Raw genomic sequence first — 23,033 nt, 5'->3', positions numbered from 1 at the left:
TCCCCCCCCCCCCCCAATGTGAACGTACAGGGTACACTCACATGGGCGGAGGATTACAGTAAGTATCCGGCTGCAAGTTTGAGCTGCGTCAAATTTTCTGCCGTAGCTCAAACTGCCAGCGAGAAACTACTGTGAACCCCCGCCCGTGCGACTGTACCCTAAAAACACTACACTACACTAACACAAAATAAAATAAAAAGTAAAAAACACTACATATACACATACCCCTATACAACCCCCCTCCCCAATAAAAATGAAAAACGTCTGGTACGCCACTGTTTCCAAAACGGAGCCTCCAGCTGTTGCAAAACAACTACTCCCAGTATTACCAGATAGCCGTTGACTGTCCAGGCATGCTGGGAGTTTTACAACAGCTGGAGGCACCCTGTTTGGGAATCACTGGCGTAGAATACCCCTATGTCCACCCCTATGCAAGTCCCTAATTTAGGCCTCATGCGCATGGCGCTCTCACTTTGGAGCCCTGTCGTATTTCAAGGCAACAGTTTAGGGCCACATATGGGGTATCGCCGTACTCGGGAGAAATTGGGCTTCAAATTTTGGGGGGTATTTTCTGCTATTACCCTTTTTAAAAATGTAAAATTTTTGGGAAAACAAGCATTTTAGGTAAAAAAATATATATATTTTTTTACATATGCAAAAGTCGTGAAACACCTGTAGGGTATTAAGGTTCACATTAACCCTTGTTACGTTCCCCGAGGGGTCTAGTTTCCAAAATGGTATGCCATGTGGTTTTTTTTTGCTGTTCTGGCACCATAGGGGCTTCCTAAATGCGGCATGCCCCCAGAGCAAAATTTGCTTTCAAAAAGCCAAATGTGACTCCTTCTCTTCTGAGACCTGTAGTGCCCCAGCAGAGCACTTTTCACCCCCATGCGAGGTGTTTTCTGTATTGGGAGAAATTGGGCTTCAAATTTTGGGGGGTATTTTCTGCTATTACCCTTTTTAAAAATGTAAAATTTTTGGGAAACCAAGCATTTTAGGTAAAAAAAATATATATTTTTTTTACATATGCAAAAGTCGTGAATCACCTGTAGGGTATTGAAGGTTCACTTTACCCCTTGTTACGTTCCCTGAGGGGTCTAGTTTCCAAAATGGTATGCCATGTGTTTTTTTTTGCTGTCCTGGCACCATAGGGGCTTCCTAAATGCGGCATGCCCCCCAAAAACCATTTGTCGCTCCTTCCCTTCTGAGCCCTCTACTGCGCCCGCCGAACAATTAACATAGACATATGAGGTATGTCCTTACTCGAGAGAAATTGGGTTTCAAATACAAGTAAAAATTTTCTCCTTTTTATCCCTTGCAAAAATGCAAAAATTGGGTCTACAAGAACATGCGAGTGTAAAAAATGAAGATCATGGGGGACATGTATCAAAGATTTTACCCCTGTTTTGTGTGTATTTTTTTGCGCAAAATTTTGCGCAAGCCCTTTTTTTGCGCAATTTTTTTGCGCACGTTTTGGTAGAGCATGTCCTCCAGATGTGACCTAATCAGGGTACCTTGGAGTGACCTCTATAGTACACATGGATTTATTAACTGCGTACTTTTTTTTTACACCAAAAATTTTGCCGCAAGAGCTGTTTTTTTTTGCGCAAATATAAACCATCTTGGACTTAACGTAGCAAGATGCTCTAAATCATTGATTCTATTTTCCAAAGAGTGGATTTAGGAGATTACTATATTTACCCGCAATTTATGAAGCTCATTGCACTTGATTGATAAATTTAGCTCTTCTGCACATAATTTAGAATTCGGGAAAAGGGGTAAAATGCTTCTACCATACACAAATAATGATACATGTCCTCCTTTGAATTTTCTCCTTCACTTTGCTGCTATTCCTGTGAAACACCTAAAGGGTTAATACACTTACTGAATGTTTTTTTGAATACTTTAGGGGGTGTAGTTTTTATAGTGGGGTCTTTTATGGGGTATTTCTAATATGAAGACCCTTCAAATCCACTTCAAAACTGAACTGGTCCCTGAAAAATAGTGAGTTTGAAAATTTTGTGAAAAATTTCAAAATTGCTACTGAACTTTGAAGCCCTATGGTGTCTTCCAAAAGTAAAAACTCATAAATTTTATGATGCAAACATAAAGTAGACATATTGTATATGTGAACCCAAAAAAAATATATTTTGAATATCCATTTTCCTTACAAGCAGAGAGCTTCAAAGTTAGAAAAATGCAAAAGTTTCATTTTTTTCATCAAATTTTGGGATTTTTCACCAAGAAAGGATGCAAGTTACCATAAAATTTTACCACTAAGTTAAAGTAGAATATGTCACGAAAAAACAATCTCGGAATCAGAATGATAACTAAAAGCATTCCAGAGTTATTAATGTTTAAAGTGACAGTGGTCAGAATTGCAAAAAACGCTCCGGTCCTTAAGGTATAAAATGGCCTGGTCCTTAAGGGGTTAAGGACACATGAAGTACCCAGGACGTCATTGCATTTTCCGGTCCCTGCCGTGCGCCGGGCAGAGATCGGAAGCGGATCCCTGCTGAAATCCTTCAGCAGGGATCCAGGGCAAACGCAGAGGGGGACCATGTCGGCGGCGACAGGTGAGTTCCTCTTCAACCGCGGTCGGGCCCTTTACAGCAATGCACGTCGCCGTAAAGCGACATGCATTGCTGTATTGGGACCCTGTATACTAGTGTTGCTCGCAAATATTCGCAATGCAAATTTTATTCGCGAATATCGCATATTCGCGAATATTCACGAATATAGCGCTATATATTCGTAATTACGAATATTCGTATTTTTTTTTTCACAGTGCACATCACAGTGATCATCCCTCTCTGCTTTCAGCTTGTGTGGTTTAAAGAAGGCTCTAATATTACTGTGTGAGACTGGTGTGCGTATTTTCGCATATGCGAAAATTTGCATATGCAAATTTTCGCTTATACCAATTTTTGGATATGCTAATTTTGGCATACGCGAATTTTCGTATATGCGAAAATAAAACGAGAATATTATGACTATGCGAATATTCGCGAATATATGACGAATTTTGGTCCATATATTCGCGAATATTCGCGAATTCGAATATGGCCTATGCCGCTCAACACTACTGTATACTACAACTTCCAGCATGCCCAGACAGCCCTTGGTGTCTGAGCATGCTGGGAGTTGCAGTTTTGCAACATCTGGAGGTCCACAGTTTTAGGACCACTTTGCCCTTTCAGATGTTGCAAAACTACAACTCCCAGCTTGCCAAGACTGTCCAGGCATGCTGGGGGTTGTAGTTCTGTAACATCTGGCCCTTCAGATGTTGCAGAACTACAACTCCCAGCTTGTCTGGACAGTCTTGGCTTGCTGGGAGTTGTAGTTTTGCAACAGCTGGAGGCCCACTGGTTGCAAAAGTAACAAACTCTCAGTGTTTTGCAACCAGTGGGGCTCGAGCTTTTGCATCACTACAACCCCTAGCATGCACGGACAGCCAAAGGGCATGCTGGAAGTTGTAGTTTTGCAACAGCTGAAGGTCAAACTCCAGCGGGAAACTCGCTATGATCCCCCGCCCGTGTGACTGTACCCTAAAAACACTACACTACACTAACGCAAAATAAACACTACATATACACATACCCCTAAAAAACACTACATATACACATACCCCTACACAGCACCCCTCCCCAATAAAAATAAAAAATGTCTGGTACGCCACTGTTTCCAAAACAGAGCCTCCAGCTGTTGCAAAACAACTCCCAGTATTGTCGGACAGCCGCTGACTGTCCAGGCATGCTGGGAGTTTTGCAACAGCTGGAGGCACCCTGTTTGGGTATCACTGGCGTAGAATACCCCTATGTCCACCCCTATGCAAATCCCTAATTTAGGCCTTAAATGCACATGGCACTCTCACTTTGGAGCCCTGTTGTATTTCAAGGCAACAGTTTAGGGCCACATATGGGGTATTGCCGTACTCAGAAGAGATGGGGTTACAAATTTTGGGGGTCTTTTCTACTATTAACCATTGCAAAATGTGAAATTTGGGGGGAAACACACATTTTAGCGTTTTTTTTTTTTTTTTTTTACATATGCAAATGTCGTGAAACCCCTGTGGGGTATTAAGGCTCGCTTAATTCCTTGTTATGTTCCTCAAGGGGTCTAGTTTCCAAAATAGTATGCCATTTGTTTGTTTTTTGCTGTCTGGCACCATAGGGGCTTCCTAAATGCAACATGCCTCCCAAAAACCATTTCACAAAAACGTACTCTCCAAAATCCCCTTGTCGCTCCTTTGCTTCTGAGCCCTCTACTGCTCCCGCCGAACACTTTACATAGACATATGAGGTATGTGCTTACTCGAGAGAAATTGGGCTACAAATATAAGTATAAATTTTCTCCTTTTACCCCTTGTAAAAATTCAAAAATTGGGTCTACAAGAACATGCGAGTGTAAAAAATGAAGATTGTGAATTCTCTCCTTCACTTTGCTGCTATTCCTGTGAAACACCTAAAGGGTTAACATGCTGACTGAATGTCATTTTGAATACTTTGGGTAGTACAGATTAATGGGGTCATTTGTGGGGTATTTCTAATATGAAGACCCTTCAAATCCCCTTCCAACTTGAACTGGTCCCTGAAAAAAAGCGAGTATCAAAATTTTGTGAAAAATTGGAAAATTGCTGCTGAACTTTGAAGCCCTCTGATGTCTTCCAAAAGAAAAACTCGTCAATTTTATGATGCAATCATAAAGTAGACATATTGTATATGTGAATAAAAAAAAATAATTTGGTGTATCCATTTTCCTTACAAGCAGAGAGCTTCAAAGTTAGAAAAATGCAAAATGTTCAAATTTTTCATAAAATTTTGGGATTTTTCACCAAGAAAGGATGCAAGTTACCACAATCTCGGAATCAGAATGATAAGTAAAAGTATTTCAGAGTTATTAATGTTTAAAGTGACAGTGGTCAGAATTGCAAAAAATGCACTGGTTCTAAGGTGTAAAATGGCCTGGTCCTTAAGGAGCTATAGTAGGGGGTTAGACATAAATCGTACAGATCGCTTACACAATAATCAAACATGTGTTAGGTACAATGTGGCAACACCCGTGGGATTAACCAGGGGTGTGATATAGTATGCAGATGCCAGACACGGGCAGGTGTCCGTACAGTATGGTTACAGATATTTATATGTACATGTGGGTGAGACCAGAAATCCAACGTGTTTCGCTACTCTGTGTTCATACAGGTAGCTCCTCAGGGATTCAAAAGGAATACTAGGAGAAGGGTTACTAAAGACCCTACACACGGTTACTTAGTGTCATCACATGTATTGAAGCTTGAGAAAGTGCGTACATGTAGTAATCTTCAATGGTTGTGTATTATAGGTGACAGAGGTCTGGACAGTTCTGTTAAGGATAATAATCTAGAATAAAACATAGAGAGGTAGGTAAGGCACTGAGATTATAACTGACGTGCATTGAGAATGTATGGACGTTAAGAGCAATGCACAATGGACTCTTCCCCAGTTATTTGTTCACCAGCCCTGTGAAGGACATTCTCCAAATGCCCCAGGAACTGTTTGTGTTTTCTCCAGGCCTCAGTGGCCACTACCTGTCATCCGTCCTCCAGGACTGGGCACCAAGGACGGCTGTTTTGTGAAGAGGGGAAGTTTGTGGTGGCCCAGTACAGCAGTTGCACCCCAGTACCCTTTCTGCCCTGTCAGGCATAGTCCATCCAGTGACCCCTGGGCCCCTCTTCACCTGTGCCCTATGTATATTCCCTTAAAGGGGTACTCTGGTGGAAAACATGTTTTTTTTTTTAACTGGTGCCAGAAAGTTAAACAGATTTGTAAATTACTTCTATTAAAAAATCTTTATCCTTCCAGTACTTATTATCTGCTATATACTACAGAGAAAGTTATTTTGTTTTTGAATTTTTTTTTCTGTCCACTGTCTGTCCACAGTGCTCTCTGCTGACACCTCTGTCCGTATTAGGAACTGTCCAGAACAGGAGAAAATCCACATAGCAAACCTATGCTGCTCTGGACAGTTCCTGATACAGACAAATGTGTCAGCAGAGAGCACTGTGGACAGAAAAAAAATTCCAAAAACAAAAGAACTTTCTCTGTAATATACAGTGCATAGTGAAAGTATTCGTCCCCCTTGAACTTTTTGACCTTTTGCCACATTTCAGGCTTCAAACATAAAGATATAAAACTGTAATTTTTTGTGAAGAATCAACAACAAGTGGGACACAATCATGAAGTGGAACAAAATGTATTGGATATTTCAAACTTTGTTAACAAATAAAAAACTGAAAAATTGGGCGTGCAAAATTATTCAGCCCCTTTATTTTCAGTGCAGCAAACTCTCTTACAGAGGTTCGGTGAGGATCTCTGAATGATCCAATGTTGACCTAAATGACTAATGACGATAAATAGAATCCACCTGTGTGTAATCAAGTCTCCGTATAAATGCACCTGCACTGTGATAGTCTCAGAGGTCTGTTTAAAGTGCAAAGAGCATCATGAAGAACAAGGAACTCACCAGGCAGGTCCGAGATACTGTTGTGGAGAAGTGTAAAGCCGGATTTGGATACAAAAAGATTTCCCAAGCTTTAAACATCCCAAGGAGCACTGTGCAAGCAATGATATTGAAATGGAAGGAGTATCAGACCACTGCAAATCTACGAAGACCTGGCTTTCCCTCTAAACTTTCAGCTCATACAAGGAGAAGACAGATCAGAGATGCAGCCAAGAGGCCCATGATCAGTCTGGATGAACTGCAGAGATCTACAGCTGAGGAGGGAGACTCTGTCCATAGGACAATAATCAGTCGTATACTGCACAAATCTGGCCTTTATGGAAGAGTGGCAAGAAGAAAGCCATTTCTTAAAGATATCCGTAAAAAGTGTCGTTTAAAGTTTGCCACAAGCCACCTGGGAGACACACCAAACATGTGGCCTGACGAAGCGCTCCGGCGCAATAACGGCCCATCGCCACTAGCTACCCACGTGTCTCACCATCTCCCTCCCTCCACTGAATCCCGTTTTTTGTTCTGCCAAACGAATAAAGAAGTCTGGTACAGCAAATTGGGTGAGTGCTCCGTACTTTGGACTTATCTCTGTATATTCTATACCTGTTTACTACACGTATTAGCACCTGGACCCTGGCTGCATTCTTCTTAGGGAACCGTACCCAGCTGGAGATCATCCTTACGTGTTCACACACTCAACAGGTAGTGCCCGATACTCTTTGTTTCTGGACAAACATGTGGAAGAAGATGCTCTGGTCAGATGAAACCAAAATCGAGCTCATCACCCTGAACACAGCTCATCACCCTGAACACACCATCCCCACTGTCAAACATGGTGGTGGCAGCATCATGGTTTGGGCCTGCTTTTCTTCAGCAGGGACAAGGAATCTGGTTAAAATTGATGGAAAGATGGATGGAGCCAAATACAGGACCATTCTGGAAGAAAACCTGATGGAGTCTGCAAAAGACCTGAGACTGGGAAAGAGATTTGTCTTCCAACAAGACAATGATCCAAAACATAAATCAAAATCTACAATGGAATGGTGCACAAATAAACATATCCAGGTTTTAGAATGGCCAAGTCAAAGTCCAGACCTGTATCCAATCAAGAATCTGTGGAAAGAACTGAAAGCAAAAGCTCACAAAAGCTGAAAGCAAAAGCTCACAAAAGCTCTCCATCCAACCTCACTGAGCACGAGCTGTTTTGTAAGGAGGAATGGGCAAAAATTTAAGTCTTTGGATGTGCAAAACTGATAGAGACATACCCCAAGTGATTTACAGCTGCAATCACAGCAAAAGGTGGTGCTACAAAGTATTACCGTATTTATCGGCGTATAACACGCACTTTTTAGGCTAACATTTTTAGCCTAAAGTCTATGTGCGCGTTATACGCCGATACACCCCCAGGAAAGGCAGCGGGAGAGAGGCTGTCGCTGCCTGCTTCTCTCCCCCTGCCTTTCCTGGGGTCTAGAGCCCTGCTGCCGGCCCTTCTCTCCCCCTGGCTATCGGTGCCGCTGCCCGTTCTGTCCCCCTGACTATCGGTGCCGGCGCCCCATTGCCGGCGCTGATAGCGAGGGGGAGAGAAGCGGCGCCGACAGCCAGGGGGAGAGAAGGGGCAGCGGCACCCATTGCCGGCGCCGCTGCCCTGTTGCCTCCCCCCATCCCCGGTTGCATAATTACCTGTTGCCGGGGTCGGGTCCGCGCTGCTTCAGGCCTCCGGTGTGCGTCCCCTGCGTCGTTGCTATGCGCTGCACGGCGTGGCGCATGACGTCAGTGCGCCGCGCCATGCAGTGCATAGCAACGACGCAGGGGACGCACACCGGAGGCCTGAAGCAGCGCGGACCCGACCCCAGCAACAGTCAATTATGCAACCGGGGATGGGGGAGGCAATGGGGCAGCGGCGCGGGCAATGGGTGCCGCTGCCCCTTCTCTCCCCCTGGCTATCGGCGCCGGCAATGGGGCGCCGGCACCGATAGTCATTGGGACAGAACGGGCAGCGGCGCCGATAGCCAGGGGGAGAGAAGGGCCGGCAGCAGGGCTCTAGACCCCAGGAAAGGCAGGGGGAGAGAAGCGGGCAGCGACGGCCTCTCTCCCCCTGCCTTTCCTGGGGGTGTATCGGGGTATACACACGCACCCTCATTTTACCATGGATATTTCGGTAAAAAACTTTTTTTACCCAAATTTCCTTGGTAAAATGAGGGTGCGTGTTATAGGCCGGTGCGTGGTATACCCCGATAAATACGGTAACTTAAGGGGGCTGAAAAATTTTGCATGCCCAATTTTTCAGTTTTTTATTTGTGAAAAAAGTTTGAAATATCCAATAAATTTTGTTCTACTTCATGATTGGGTCCCACTTGTTGATTCTACACAAAAAATTACAGTTTTATATCTTTATGTTTGAAGCCTGAAATGTGGCAAAAGGTCCAAAAGTTCAAGGGGGCCGAATACTTTCACTATGCACTGTACAGCCACTAATAAGTACTGGAAGGAAAAAGATTTTTTAGTAGAAGTAATTTACAAATCTGTTTAACTTTCTGGCACCGGTTGATTAAATGAAAAATATTTTCCACCGGAATACCCCTTTAAAGGGGTACTCCGGTGAAAACCTTTTTTCTTTTAAATCAACTGGTGCCAGAAAGTTAAACATATTTGTAAATGACTTCTATTAAAAAATCTTAATCCTTCAAGTACTTATTAGCTGCTGAATGCTACGGAGGAAATTCCTTTCTTTTTGGAACACTGATGACATCACGAGCACAGTGCTCTCTACTGACATCTCTGTCCATTTTGGCAACTGTGCATAGCAGATGTATGCTAAGGGCAGCATGGTGGCTCAGTGGTTAGCACTGCTGCCTTGCAGTGCTGGGGACTTGGGTTCAAATCCCACTAAGGACAACAATAAATAAAGCGTTATTATTATAATGACGTCAGCAAAGAGCACTGTGCTCGTGATGTCATCAGAGAGAATTCCAAAAAGAAAAGAATTTCCTCTGTAGTATTCAGCAGCTAATAAGTACAGGAAGGATTAAGATTTTTTAATAGAAGTAATTTAGAAATCTGTTTAACTTTCTGGCACCAGTTGATTTAAAAGAAAAAAGGTTTTCACCGGAGTACCCCTTTAAGTGCCTATTTTATCCAGTTTATTGTACATAAAATGGGTTATGCCTTTAAGTAATGTTGCTGTCTGGAGGGTGACCTATGGGACCCCTCCAGAGTCTCCCCATATAAGCCCTTGGTGGAGCTTGCTCAGTCTCTTGTGCTCTTTTCCTGCTTAGCTGAGTTGCAGGGATGACAAGTCCTAGGAGTGTTTCTGGAGTTCAGAGGAGGCCCAAAGTCTACCACTACCCCCCAGGTCCAAGTCCAAGCCTAGTAAGCTACAAAAGAAGTCATAGTCAGTCCCAGTCTAGTCAGTCAAAGTCAATTTATATTAAGTCAGCGTGGCTTTTCATCAAATTGTCCAAGTCCACCATAAGTCCCAGCAAGCCCTGAGGTCTCTGAAGTTACTGGTCACCTCCATGGGCCTAGCCAAACTGTAAAGACTGTTATACCTGTCTGACTCAGTAAAGCTGCCGTTGTTCCGTAACTTGGCATCTGAGTCATTATTTGCCCCTGGGCCTAGCCCAGGATCCAACGGCCTACCTTTGGGTGGTGAAGCAGTTAAACCAGGCCCTGACGTCACGAACACAAGGGGTTAATGCCATCTGCCCCTAGGGTAATTCCATCTGCTCTACATCATCACACCCTCACCACACAGACATTTTTTGCTTCTCACTTTTGCAAGAGATCCTTACCCTGTATACCAAGAAAAGCTCTGTAACTTCTAAATATGAAACTGCTATACCCTGTGCTGAGCACCGTGCCCCGAAAATTCATTGTAACGTACACTATTCATTTTAACACACACTGTGCCCCTAAAATAAATTATAATATATAGTATGCTCTCTGAAAGTGAAGGAGTTATACAGTATCATAAAACTTATTCCCTTTTTGCAGGGGATCGTCGGGGGTCCGACAGGATAGGGGATAAGTTTTAGACCGTGAGGGGTCTGACCGCTGTGGCCCCCAACCCCCCCCCCCCCCCCCCGCAATCTCCTGTATATGGAGCCCCGGTCTCTCCCAGAGCGGCATGTCACAAACCTCACCCGAAGTCTCCTCCATATATCTCTATGGGAGAGCTGAAGATAGCCGAACAGCTCTCCCATATATGGAGGGGGTATGGCTGCCACTGCTTCGGATTGGGGTCGTGTAATATTGATAATAGATGACATAGGAATTCTCTCCTATGGTAGGGTCACACATTGTATTTTGCTGAGTACTTTCTGCAGTTGATTTTGCTACCCATTGACTTCAATGGGTAGGAAAATATGCCGCAGCAAATGCACAGTAATATAAGGCATTATAATTGTGTGACCTTACTTTTAATGTGCAACTGTCACCTCCGTATGAGGAATGGAGGTGCCAGCACCATTAGTTAAGGCATAGAGAGATTAAACAGACAGTACCTTAGTTTCCTTGTAAACTTATATCTGCACTGTCTTGTACTTTGGCCAAACAGTGAGAGAAGCCAACCGACTCTTGCAGGGGCACGTTTGCTCAGGTGCCTCTGTGACACAGCTTGCCCCTAAAACTGGTCGAAATACAAAACATCCGCAGATATAACTGTCGCCAACTCTCATACCCCATGTCGTCTGATCCTTCTGCTCCCCTGCATGTGAACCCGACTGTCTTGAACAACAATAAAGAAGCCCCTGATACACATCCCAGGTGAGTGCTCCACATCTTTCTTATATATAGCCGCGGATATAACTTTGCAACTGCAGGCAAAAAAAAAGAAGGTACCGTATGTTTAATCTTCCCATGCCCTAAGTATAAGGGGGCCTGCACCTCTGTACCTTGTTGGAAGGTGACAGTTGCATGTTAAAGGGGGATTCCAGGAAAAAACTTTTTTATATATATCAACTGGCTCCAGAAAGTTAAACAGATTTGTAAATTACTTCCATTAAAAAATCTTAATCCTTCCAATAATTGTCAGCTGCTGAAGTTGAATTGTTCTTTTCTGTATGACAACAGTGCTGTCTGCTGACATCTCTGGTTGTCTCGGGAACTGTACAGAGCAGAAGAGGTTTGCTATGGGAATTTGCTTCTACTCTGGACAGCACCCGAGATACGTGTTATCAGAGGGCACTTAGACAGAAAAGAAAAACTCAACTTCAGCAGCTCATAAGTACGGAAAGGATTAAGATTTTTTAATAGAAGTAATTTACAAATCTAGGTAAAGAAAAAATAGGTTTGTGAGATGTACTCTATCTGTTTGTGGTGACTGAGAACTTCAGTCAAGGTATAATCTCTTATATACCCAAATGGCAATTAGTACGAGAAAGGAAAAAAGGTGACTGGTTCTCTAGGTCTATGGGGATTACTGTAGTGGTTTTCTGGTGAGATTGGGTGGTGGAGTGGTAGGGTGTTGTCAGTGTGTCTGTATATATGGGATGATGGTTATGGTAGTGTGTTATATATTGTGAATGTGATATGTATGGTGATGAATGTACTAGAGTGTATGGCGGTGTATGAGATGCGTTGAAAATGTATGACAGTGTGTGTGAGTGTGTGTGTATGATGTGTGTATGGCTGAGGCGTGTATGTTAGTGTAGCTGTGATAGAGGTTAGGTGTGATGGATGAATGTGAAGAGGACAAAGAGGAAAAAAAAAAATAAATAAATAAATAAAAAATATAATAATAAAAAATAAATTAAAAAATAAATAAATTAAAAAAGTACTGTGCCCTAGCACTTATGTTTTCCAATACACAATAAAAAATAATAATCAATAAAAAACAAATTAATAAATATAGTACTACACTGATAATACCAAGTCAAATAATTATACCCTAGAGTCAGTATTCAATAGCCATAAAGTCAATAGTTTAAAGCACTGGACAGAAGCTCTGCTTCTCAAGTAACTGATGTTAATATTCACGTATATTGTCCAGTATGTCCCACTGGACCATGTACCCAATTGGCCAATGTACAGTATCGGTGCTGCGACCGAAAAGAAGTTAGTAAGTTATCCACCGTACTGCGACCGTACTTATGCAGTGTCTTTAATGCACAGGTGAAATAAACAATCAATTGTAAAGTGAAACAAAGTTATGGATATAGCGGTACTGCGACCGTGGGGACAATCTCGTCCCGTAGAAACACTGTATCCAGTAAAGCAATATTGCGGCTGTCATATGAGAAGGATTCAAGCCTGTAGTAGTATAGCTGTTGGCGGTGCTGCGACCGTGCTGGATACAGCAGAGCGGGAAAGCCGCAGCATGTGCTGCGGTCCCGTGGTGGGACAGACAGAGGAGGCTCCAGCAGTTGCAAATATAGGTAAGCAGATAAGGGGGAGAAGATGTCAGGTACTATGTACCGCTCACCCGGTGCTTCCTGTAGCTTCTGCGGTGTCCGCCCTCTCTGCAGGTGAAGAAATTATGCTGTACCGGCCAGCGGTGACCAGAGCTGGTGGTGATGGGCGTGTGTGTGGTCCCGTGCGTGCTTGGATGTTTTCCTTGGTCTGTGCTTAGCCTCAGGGTTAGATTAGTTGTTGCAGTGCTTGAGAGTAGTAGTGCTTGACTTGTTATGCTAGGACTAGACGCGTTTCGGACCTGCTAGGTCCATCCTCAGTAGTCTAATGATCTGCTGCCATGATGGGCCTTAAATACAGTCCAAGTACAATTTTGGAGGGAAACAGAAAAAACAGGGAGGCGGATCCAATTTTGGAAAAACCGACATGGATCCAGGCTCAGGATAGAGAAATGGTGGGAAACAGTAGGCAAAGAGAATAGGAAGTAAAGATACACAAAAAAAATAAAAAATTGGGAGGGAAACAGGGAAACAGAAAAAACAGGGAGGCGGATCCAATTTTGGAAAAACCGGCATGGATCCAGGCTCAGGATAGAGAAATGGTGGAAAACAGTAGGCAAAGAGAATAGGAAGTAAAGAGACATTGGGAATTGCTACAACAAGACAAAGCCTTAAATCCATTTTTAACAGACAAACCTAAATTTAACAGACAAATCTAAAATGGTCACCGCAAGCCGGTACAGCATAATTTCTTCACCTGCAGCGAGGACGGACACCGCAGAAGCTACAGGAAGCACCGGGTGAGCGGTACATAGTACCTGACATCTTCTCCCCCTTATCTGCTTACTTATATTTGCAACTGCTGGAGCCTCCTCTGTCTATCCCACCACGGGACCGCAGCACATGCTGCGGCTTTCCCGCTCTGCTGTATCCAGCACGGTCGCAGCACCGCCAACAGCTATACTACTACAGGCTTGTATCCTTCTCATATGACAGCCGCAATATTGCTTTATCGGATACAGTGTTTCTACGGGACGAGATTGTCCCCACGGTCGCAGTACCGCTATATCCATAACTTTGTTTCACTTTACAATTGATTGTTTATTTCACCTGTGCATTAAAGACACTGCATAAGTACGGTCGCAGTACCGTGGATAACTTACTAACTTATTTTCGGTCGCAGCACCGATACTGTGCATTGGCCAATTGGGTACATGGTCCAGTGGGAAATACTGGCCAATATACGTGAATATTAACATCAGTTACTTGAGAAGCAGAGCTTCTGTCCAGTGCTTTGAACTATTGACTTTATGGCTATTGAATACTGACTCTAGGGTATAATTATTTGACTTGGTATTATCAGTGTAGTACTATATTTATTAATTTGTTTTATATTGATTATTATTTTTTATTGTGTATTGGAAAACATAAGTGCTAGGGCCCAGTACTTTTTCCATATATTGTATGTCATTTTATAACAAATAAATTGTTTAAGCATCCAAGTACAAACCATTCCACTTTTCCTTCTTTCTCTCTCCACCTTTTTTTTTTTTTTTTTTTTTTTTATTTATTTATTATTATATATATATTTTTTTCCTCTTTGTCCTCTTCACATTCATCCATCACACCTAACCTCTATCACAGCTACACTAACATACACGCCTCAGCCATACACACATCATACACACACACTCACACACACTGTCATACATTTTCAACGCATCTCATACACCGCCATACACTCTAGTACATTCATCACCATACATATCACATTCACAATATATAACACACTACCATAACCATCATCCCATATATACAGACACACTGACAACACCCTACCACTCCACCACCCAATCTCACCAGAAAACCACTACAGTAATCCCCATAGACCTAGAGAACCAGTCACCTTTTTTCCTTTCTCGTACTAATTTACAAATCTGTTTAACTTTCTGGAGCCAGTTGATATATAAAAAAAGTTTTTATCCCTGGATAACCCCTTTAAGATGCATATAAACATGAGATAATGGTAGAACCAAATGGACAATTCTGCCTGACCTTAGTCTGCAAATGTCAAGCAAACTATCGTTTACAATGGCCGACAGCAGACTACTGTTTGCCAAACACATGATCAGCCACATCTGATTTTTATGCTTGTGTCAGCTAAAAAAAACTATTACATGGCATAATTTTAGTTTTTTGCAAGTTACATTATTGCACATTATTTTTTATTTTTTTTTGCAAGTTACAGGCAGAATTATTCATACAAACAATCCCATGGGACTTGTATTAGCTATGTTGTGGCTGATGCATACGGCCAGCCTCAGCTGTTCTTTGAACATGTTTTGCCTGTAGCGTTTCCCTTAGATATAATATAATTTCCGCAGTCATCTCAGCTGTAGGCCTCTGTTACATATGTAAATTGGTTATCCTCCATAAGGATGAAATCTGTATTTCTAGTGCCACCTATTGGAGGGTACTGGTTGGTTGGGTAAGGCCTTTGATGTAGCTCCTGCAGGGTAGGACCCTGCCATGTACAATTAACCCAAGAGTTTAAACAGCTGTATACAGAGGGATGGTTCTTTCTTTGGGGGGGGTGGGGGGGGAGAGGTAGGGTTGGTAGTCTTCTTATGTAGTTAAGGGGTCCTGGGGTCCCCACAGGCACAAGGGCCTGGGTGCAACTGCTACCTATACACCCCTATACAGTCCTACCGACAATCCCTTATCATGTTTTAAAGCAATTTTGTGGATCAGTTTTTGACTTTCAGGAAAGATGCATCCATACTTGATGCTGTGCTAGAGACACATCATTCTCCCTTGTGCACGCAGGGCCGCTGTCAGGGGAATACAGTCAGTTCCTAGAGGGCCCGGGCCTCCTGCTGCAACCACCTGCCAGTGCTTTTTTAAATTTTTCTTTTTTTTCTTTTTTAAATCTAAATTTACCTGCTGGTTCACACCATCCAGGTTCTGGTGGGTCTCATTCCATGTTTTTCTCAAGTTTGTTTCTGCAACATCATTTGCATTATATGACAGTATTAACCCCTTGGGGATGGAGCCCATTTTGACCCCAAGGACGGGAGCAACTTTTTTAGAAATCTGACCTCATTTTATTCATTAATAACTCTGGGATGCTTTTACTTATATATTTGATTCCGAGATAGTATTTTCGTGACATATTCTACTTTATGTTAGTGGTAAATTTTTGTCGATACTTGCTACATTTCTTCATGAAAAATTCCAAATTTTTGGGAAAAATGTCAAAATTTTGCATTTTTCTAACGTTGAAACTCTCTGCTTGTAAGGAAAATAGACATAACAAATAAATTATACACTGATTCACATATACAATATGTCTTCTTTATGTTGGCATCATAAAGTTGACATGTTTTTACTTTTTGAAGACATCAGAGGGCTTCAAAATATAGCAGCAATTTTACATCTTTTCACAAAAATTTCAAAATGAGAATTTTTCAGGGACCAGTTCAGTTTTTAAGTGAATTTGAGGGTCTTTATGTTAGAAATCCCCTATAATGGACTCCCTTATGAAAACTTCACCCCTCAAAGTATTCAAAATGACATTCAGAAAGTTTGTTAACTCTTTAGGTGTTTCACAGGAATAGCAGCAAAGTGAGGGAAAAAAATCTCAATTTTTTACACTAACATATTCTTGTAGCCCCATTTGTTTCATTTTTACAAGGGGTAACAGGTGAAAAAGTCCAACAAAACTTGTAAATCAATTTCTCTCGAGTAAAGAAACACCTCATATGTGGATGTTAAATTCTCCGTGAGAGCACTACAGGCCTCAGAAGGGAAGGAGCGACAATGGGATTTTAGAGAATAAATTTTGCTGTCATGGTTTTTGGGGGGCATGTCACATTTAGGAAGCCCCCATGGTGCCAGAACAGGAAAAAAAACACATGGCACACTATTTTGGAAAGTACACCCCTCAAGGAACATAAAGTGAGGGGTAAAGTAAGCCTTAATACCCCACAGGTGATTGACGAACTTTCGTTAAAGTGGGACGTGAAAATGAAAAAAATGATTTTTAACACTAAAATGCTGGTGTTACCCCAAACTTTTCATTTTCGCAAGGTGTAATAGGAGAAAATGATCCTCAAAATTTATAACCCCATTTTTCTCGAGTAAGGAAATACCTCATATGTGGCTATAAAGTGTTCTTTGGGCGCGCTAGAGGGTTCAGAAGGGAAGGAGCGATATTGGGCTTTTGGAGAGTGAATATTGCTGAAATGATTTTTGGGGGACATGTCGGATTTAGGAAGCCCCCATGCTGCCTAAACGGCAAATAAAAAATAAAAACACATGTCACACTATTTGGGAAACTACACCCCTCAAGGAACTTAACAAGGGGTACAGTGAGCCTTAACACCCCACAGGTGATTGACAAACTTTTGTTAAAGTTGGACGTGAAAATGCAAAATTTTATTTTTTTATATAAAATGCTGGTGTTACCCCAAATTTTATATTTTCACAAGGGATAATAGGAGAAAAAGCCCCCCAAAAACTTGTAACACCATTTCTTCTGAGTATGGAAATGCCCCATATGTGGATGTCAAGTGCTCTGCTACAATGTTCAGAAGGGAAGGAGCGCCATTGAGCTTTTGGAGGGAAAATTCGGTTGAATGGAAGTTAGGGGCCATGTGCGTTTACAAAGCCCCCTGTGGTGCCAGAACAGTGGACCCCCCACATGTGACCCCATTTGGAAAACGACACCCTTCACGGAATGTAATAAGGGTTTAGTGAGCATTTACTGGTGTTGACTGACCTTTGGAACAGTGGGCTGTGCAAATGAATAATAAAACTTTTCATTTTTACGGACGGGTGTAAATGCTCACTGCACCCCTTATTACATTACGTGAGGGGTGTTGTTTCCTAAATGGGGTCACATGTCGGGGGATGGTTCACTGTTACGGCAGCACGGGGGCTTTGTAAATGCACATGACCCCCAACTTCCATTCCAACCAAATTCTCTCTCCAAAGCACTGACAGACCGTGCATGCTGGGAGTTGTAGTTATGCCACAGCTGTAGACACACTGATGAGGAAACACAGAGGTAACAGACTTACTCAGTTTTTCCTCACCAGTGGGCCTCTAGCTGTTCCAAAACTACAACTCCCAGCATGCAAGGTCTGTCAGTTCATACTGGGGTTGTAGTTTTACAACAGCTGGAGGCACACGGGTTGGGAAACAGACTCTAGATCAGTGTTTCCCAACCAGAATGCCTACAGCTGTTGCAAAACTACAACCCCCAGCATGCACTGACAGCCACGAAAGGCTACAATTTGGAGACTACAGTATAGTGGTCTCCAAACTGTGCCCCTTTAGATGTTGCAAGACTACAACTCCCAGCATGCCCAGACTGTCCAGGCATGCTTGGAGTTGTAGTTCTGAAACACCTGAAGGGCCAGATGTTACAGAACTACAACTCCCAGCATGTCTGGACAGTCTGTGCATGCTGGGAGTTGTAGTCTTGCAACATATGATGGACCACAGTTTGGAGACCACTACACAGTGGTCTTCAAACTGTGGCCCTCCAGATGTTGCAAAACTACAACTCCCAGCAAGCCAGACCGCCTTTGGAATTGAAGTTTTGCAACTTTGAGAAGGCCACAGTGAAGATCACTTACCATAGATCTTTACTGCAGCCTCCTCCGCCGTCTATGCCGCCACCCACCATCCATCCATGCTGCCTGGTAATCCGATCGTTCCCCCCTTGTCCCACTTCTTCTCCACACACACACCCCCCCCCCCCCAGCCCCCCTATCGCTCTTCCCGGACTTCCATCGGTGGGCAGAGAGGAGGAAATAGACTTTCACCCCCGCCCCCAACTGCCATTGGTGGGTCAGTCCTGACCGACCAATGGCAGGGGATAGGAAAAGGTGGCACCCCTGGCACCTCACTCCTACCCTTTAGGGTGATCGAGGTTTTGTCGCTTATTTTCCGGGTGATCAAGTCACCAGAGAATCGATCAGCCCGGAAAAAACGTGATTCACCAGTCAGAATTGATTCAGGACCTCCTTAGGAATTACCACCGGATGCCTGCTGAATGATTTCAGCAGATATCCCGTTCCGATCACCACCCGGCGAGCGGCGGTGATCGGAAATGCGGGGGACAAACAGGTACGCCCTCCGTCCTTAAGTACCAGGACGCAAGGGCGTATCTTTACACCCTCCGTCCCCAACAGGTTGAAGGGGTACTCCCCTGGAAAACATTTTTTTTTATCAACTGGTGACAGAAAGTTAAACAAATGTGCTTTTTTTATTTTTTATTTTTTTATTTATATTTTTTTGGGTCTTTTGCCCTCAGATCATCTATGGCTCACAAGGCGTAGTCTGCTTCTGCAGGTGCGGCAAAAGGCTTTATCCGTTGGAATTTCTCTAAAACGTCCAAAGGTTTTATCACAGGCATCACAATGATAGGTGAACTTGTAGTTGATGACATAGTCATGGTACATTGTTACCTTTGGCAGCTCAGGGTGTTTTCGGGTGACTCTATCCGCATGGGCCTGCCAGAGGACACCATGACCGTCAGTTCTGCTGCCGTCTATAAGCCATGTGGCCGCATGGCACATCTCGTGAGCTAATACGTCCCTTACTCGGTCTGCAGAATCACAGATCTTGTCAGATAGTTCTATTCTGCTATATGGCTGGTCACCATAAATGCCGTGCAGGCACTGACCTACTGTGGACGTCAGTCTTTTATTCCATGTGATCTTGATATCAGAAAGCTTATTGTCAAAGATGGATTTGTTATACAAACTAAAAAGTTTGCTTGCCAGCTCCATCTTGTTTTCTTCAAAATCAATGACATACTTGGATGTCGGCGATGTTATATATTGCAGGAAATTAGGTTTCTGCCTCTTCCTTTGATGGAACTCAGGTAAGTCCTCTTCTCCTCCTCTTACTCGCTTTCTTTTTGTCATTGTTTTCCAAAAGAAATCGCTCAGAACGGTCCTCGCTCTGCAAACTCCTACACACACTCTCAGCGTAACATTGGGTGATTGGAGTATTGGTAGTTTTCACCATTGTGACATCACACATGTGACATCATGATGACATTACTGGTCATGTGACCTCTTCTTTGTCAAGCTGTGACTTTAGTCTCCATTTGATAATATACATATCATTTATACAGGCACATGGGTGATATTTGGAGTAATATAAGGTCATGTACACATTCACAAATAAACTTTTCCTGGTTTCCATGGATATAGAAAGAAATATGATTTTTTTCCCCAACTGATTTTTTCTACAGCTCTTATGCAGGTCATGTGTCTCCATGTTAACTGACAACAAACTGTGTAGTCTGCTCCTGCAGCCATCTTCCCTTCTATCTGTCCTCTACATCTGGCCAACCCACCAAACATACTATGGGGGAGATTCATCAAAACCAGTGTAGAGGAAGAGTGGTGCAGTTGCCCATAGCAACCAATCAGATCGCTTCTTTCATTTTTAACAAGGCCTTTGAAAAATGAAAGAAGCAATGTGATTGGTTGCTATGGGCAACTGGGCAACCTTTACTCTGCACAGGTATTGATAAATCTCCCATTATATGTTAGCACAATGTAGGGGACACATAGAAGTGAACATGAGACAACAGGATTCTAAAGAGATGTTTATGTCTGTACCATGGAGACACATAGGCAGCAAAGACGCTATAGAAATAAGATTATAGGGAATTGTTCATTAAGATCTATTGTAAAGTTGTTTCATTCTTAGAGGTGGCCATATCCTTGTTTTTTTCTTTTTATATATATTTTTCTTTAGAAAATTCATGGTAAAAAGACAAATTACCCAAATTACATAAATACATATAAATACATGGTAGTATAACATCACTTGTTTTATATACACTTTAATACAAGGTGTCCCAGTGATTCAACTTCACAATAATACTTATTGCTGCATATACTTGTGCAAAACAGTAAACAATATATTACTCACTTTAAAGGAGTAGTCTAGTGCAGACTACTCCTTTTCCATCCTGACCGGGCTGCAAAAAAATTGAAAATAAACATTCACTTACCTTCCTGCGTTCCCCAAGAGCTCTGCTGCAGCTGATCGGTCGGCTGGACTATGATGAACACTAGTGTTGAGCTGCATAGGCCATATTCGAATTTGCGATATTTCACGAATATATGGATGAATATTCGTCATATATTCGCTAAATTTGCATATTCGTAATAATCGCTTTTTATTTTTGCATATTTTCGAAAACTAGCATATGCCAAAATTCACATATGCGAAAATTTGTTTAAGCATATGCAAATTTTCACGTATGCAAAAATTCCTACGCCAGTCTCACACAGTAGTATTAGAGCCTTCCTTACACCACACAAGCTGGAAGCAGAGAGGGATGATCACTGTGATGTGTACTGTGAAAAAAAACTGAATATTCGTAATTGCGAATATATAGTGCTACATTCGTGAATATGCGATATTCGCGAATAAAATTCGCATTGCGAATATTCGCGAGCAACACTAATCATTTTCCATTTGTAGAAGCCATCCTCTCTTTAACTTCAGCTTTTTCACAGATGGCATCAAATTAGCATCCAAAATTTGTAGAAATGTTATTGAATCCATTTTTCCTTCTACTTGTGAGATATTCCCTGTGCCACTGGCTGCAATACAACCCCAAAGCATGATCGATCCACCCCCCCCCCCCTGCTTAACAGTTGGACAGAGGTTCTTTTCATTAAATTCTTTTCCCCTTCTTCTCCAAACGTACCTTTGCTCATTCTGGCCAAAAAGTTCAGTTTTAACCTCATCGGTCCACAGAACTTGTTTTCAAAATGCATCAGGCTTGTCTATATGTTCTTTTGCAAAGTTCAAACACTGATTTTTGTGGTGAGGACGTAGAAGAGGTTTTCTTCTGATGACTCTTCCATGAAGACCATATTTGTACAAGTATCTCTTTATAGTGGAACAGTGTACCACAACTCCAGTGTCTGCCAGATCTTTCTGGAGGGATTGTGCAGTCAAATGTGGGTTTTGAATTGTTTTTCTCACAATCCTGTGAGCTGTTCTGGCTGTTCTTGCTTTAACTTCCACTGTTCCTGATGACTGCCATTCCGAACAGAGGATATTGACATCTGAAAACGTTTTACTATATTCTTATAGCCTTCTCCAGCTTTGTGAGCATCAACTATTTTCAATTTCAGATTTCTAGACAACTGCTTAGAAGAACCCATGGTGCTGATTGTTGGGGCAAGGTCAGATGAGTCTGGGCATTTAAAACCTTTGAGATTGACATCACCTGGTCTTCCCAGATGATGATTGAGAACAATCCATGACACTGGCAGGTCTCAGCTTTGCAAAAGGGGCAGTGCATGCTATGAATTCTGCAGGGTGCCCAAACTTTTGCAGATTCCATTTTTTTGTTTTCTGTTATTTTGAATTATGGCTGATGATGATATAGGGCTGTGAAATCACAGGGTGACTGGCTGCTGATAGGCTGCATCCTGCATGTGATTCAGGGTCATCCCGCCTACTTCTCTTCCCGCCTTGCCTTCTCGCCTTGTACTGACATGTGGATCCGCCATTTTAGATGCCCTGGAGCCTGCTCCGCAGTAAATGGAGTTTAATGAAGTGATTTGCGCGATATACTCACGGCTATATTCGCATTCATTGCAAATCGAATTTTTGCAGAAATTCATAATGAATTCATAATGAATTCAGGTTCATCAGCTTCAATTCACTAATCTTTTGTTATCATCATTGTCACTGTATCGACAGGTTAGTGCACTGACACTGATGACAGATTTCCTTTAATATTATATCCATTGGCTCAAACTTATCAATCTGCCCTAAACCAAAACTGGCTGGATTTTCCCATAGCAACCAATCCCAGCTCAGCTTTTATTTAAAGAGCTGCGTTATATGAGCTGTGGTTGATTGCTATAGGCAAAACCAGTCAGTTTTGGTTTTGGGCAGATTGAAAAATGTTGGCCATTGTTCTTATGATTCTGTCCTACGCTTCACATATATATCAGTAACCTGTAAAACGGCATGCCGACATATATATGCATGTCTCATTAAATTTTATAGCCAAAACATGGTCAACTATTGTCTACATTTAGGCTAATTTTCATGCATATACATGCTTTATTTGGGACTCAGCACACAGTAGACCACACTACTGGGTCCTGGAAAATACATGTATAAGTTAGTCAATAGATG

At 42.4% G+C, this 23,033-nt stretch overlaps 1 long non-coding RNA gene across 1 annotated transcript in view; it reads left to right on the top strand.

Moving 5' to 3' along the window:
- Positions 1-5,240: 5,240 nt before the first annotated feature.
- Positions 5,241-23,033, top strand: part of LOC130357754 (uncharacterized) — an 82,232-nt gene continuing 64,439 nt past the window's right edge. Inside the window, exon 1 of the long non-coding RNA XR_008889245.1 lies at positions 5,241-5,398. This is a non-coding gene — a long non-coding RNA (uncharacterized LOC130357754). The remainder of the gene's footprint in view (positions 5,399-23,033) is intronic.

This window comes from Hyla sarda, chromosome 2 (genome assembly GCF_029499605.1).
Source record: "Hyla sarda isolate aHylSar1 chromosome 2, aHylSar1.hap1, whole genome shotgun sequence".
Lineage (NCBI taxonomy): Eukaryota > Metazoa > Chordata > Amphibia > Anura > Hylidae > Hyla > Hyla sarda.
This window is presented reverse-complemented; position numbering and strand designations above follow the sequence as displayed.